The 2,076-nt window shown below is 44.5% G+C and overlaps 1 protein-coding gene across 1 annotated transcript in view; it reads left to right on the forward strand.

The window, feature by feature from the left end:
• Window positions 1-2,076, forward strand: part of ETFRF1 (electron transfer flavoprotein regulatory factor 1) — a 203,325-nt gene that overhangs the window by 10,464 nt on the left and 190,785 nt on the right. The gene's annotated exons all lie outside the window — the stretch shown is intronic.

Here is a 2,076-nt window from a genome sequence, read left to right on the forward strand (position 1 = left end):
GTCGTCACTCAACGTCAGTCAAACGGCTGAGGGGCGGGCGAGGTCGGGGCCGATCTGCTGCGTTACCTCAGAGGGTTAAATCACGGTATTGCCTCACAGTAGAGGGGCAAAAAGTGTTAAACCGCACTATTACCCCACAGACGTGAAACAGAAAGGGTTAAAACGCAAAATTACCTCACAGCAGTGGGACAGAGACGGGTAAATCACAGCATTTCCTCAGAGTATGAAACAGAAAGGGTTTACCCACACTACTACCCCATAAATGTGAGCACATTTGGCACAGTAGTGGGGCAGAAAGGGTTAATTTGTAGCATTACCTGACACTAGTGGGGCAGAAGGGGTTAATCACAGCATTACGTCACTGTAATGGGGCAGAAGGGGTAAAATGGCAGCCTAACGTCGCTGTCGTGGGGCAGAAGGGGTAAAATGGCAGCATTACGTCGCTGTCATGGGGCAGAAGGGGTAAAACGGCAGCGTTGCGTCACTGTAATGGGGCAGAAGGGGTAAAATGGCAGCATTACGTCACTGTAATGGGGCAGAAGGGGTTAGGTTGTGTTTTATGCTGTTTTTGCTGGAATTTCCCCCGAAATCTCAGGGAGAGACCTGCGTGTCGCAGATCTGGGGGGAGGCCGTGGCGGCTCTGGGTCTTCGGGCTCCCTGAGAATAAGTTATATTAGGGCCCCGTCTCTAATACAGGTAATAAAAATAATTATTAAATATAAACTAACGAAGCGCAAAGGAAATCTCTTAGAGCGCAAAGGAAATCTATTAGAGCGCCGTCACTTCATGTGTGAGCATGTATGTGAGCGTGGATGTGTAAGTGTGTGAGCATGTATGTGTGAGGGTGTATGTGTAAGTGTGTGAGCGTGTATGTGTAAGTGTGTGAGCATGTATGTGTGAAGGTGTAAGTGTGTGAGTGTGTATGTGTAAGTGTGTGAGCGTGGATGTGTAAGTGTGTGAGCGTGTAAGTGTGTGAGCACGTATGTGTGAGGGTGTATGTGTAAGCGTGTATGTGTAAGTGTGTGAGCGTGGATGTGTAAGTGTGTGAGCATGTATGTGTGAAGGTGTAAGTGTGTGAGTGTGTATGTGTAAGTGTGTGAGCGTGGATGTGTAAGTGTGTGAGCGTGTAAGTGTGTGAGCATGTATGTGTGAGGGTGTATGTGTAAGCGTGTATGTGTAAGTGTGTGAGCGTGGATGTGTAAGTGTGTGAGCATGTATGTGTGAGGGTGTATGTGTAAGCGTGTATGTGTAAGTGTGTGAGCGTGGATGTGTAAGTGTGTGAGCGTGGATGTGTAAGTGTGTGAGCATGTATGTGTAAGTGTGTATGTGTGTGTGAGCTTGGATGTGTAAGTGCGTGAGCATTTATGTGAGCGTGGACGTGTAAGTGTGTGAGCGTGGATGTGTAAGTGTGTGAGCGTGGATGTGTAAGTGCGTAGCATGTATGTGTAAGGATGTGAGATGGTTTGGGTGAAAATCCCAGCAGATCAAGAGTTTCTGAAATACTCAGGCCAGCCGTCTGGCACCAACAGCCACCATGTCACTAAAATACACTTTCTGCCCCATTCTGATGCTCGGTTTGAACTTCAGCAAGTTGTCTTGACCGCGTCTACATCCCTAAATGCTGCCATGTGATTGGCTGATTAGCTATTTGTGTTAACAAGCAATTGAACAGGTGTACCTAATAAAGGGGCCAGTGTGTGTGTGTGTCTATATATGTATATATATATGTGTGTATATATCTATGTGTGTGTGTATATATATATATCTATATGTGTGTGTGTGTATATATATATATGTGTGTGTATATATATATATCTATATGTGTGTGTGTGTATATATATATATATGTGTATATATGTGTGTGTGTATATGTGTATATATATATATATATATATATATATATACGTGTGTATATACGTATATACTGGATGTGTTATTATCATTTAGGAGACCCAGCCCTTTTGTTCTGAGTAGGAGTTCTATTTATTACATGGCTCAGCAGAATTGTTGGCGTCTGGGGATTGGTTGGCGTTTTCGCGGTTTTTATGAATGAGGTATTCCTGCCTCTCCCATGTA

The sequence above is a fragment of the Spea bombifrons genome, chromosome 4 (assembly GCF_027358695.1).
Source record: "Spea bombifrons isolate aSpeBom1 chromosome 4, aSpeBom1.2.pri, whole genome shotgun sequence".
Taxonomy (NCBI): Eukaryota; Metazoa; Chordata; class Amphibia; order Anura; family Pelobatidae; genus Spea; species Spea bombifrons.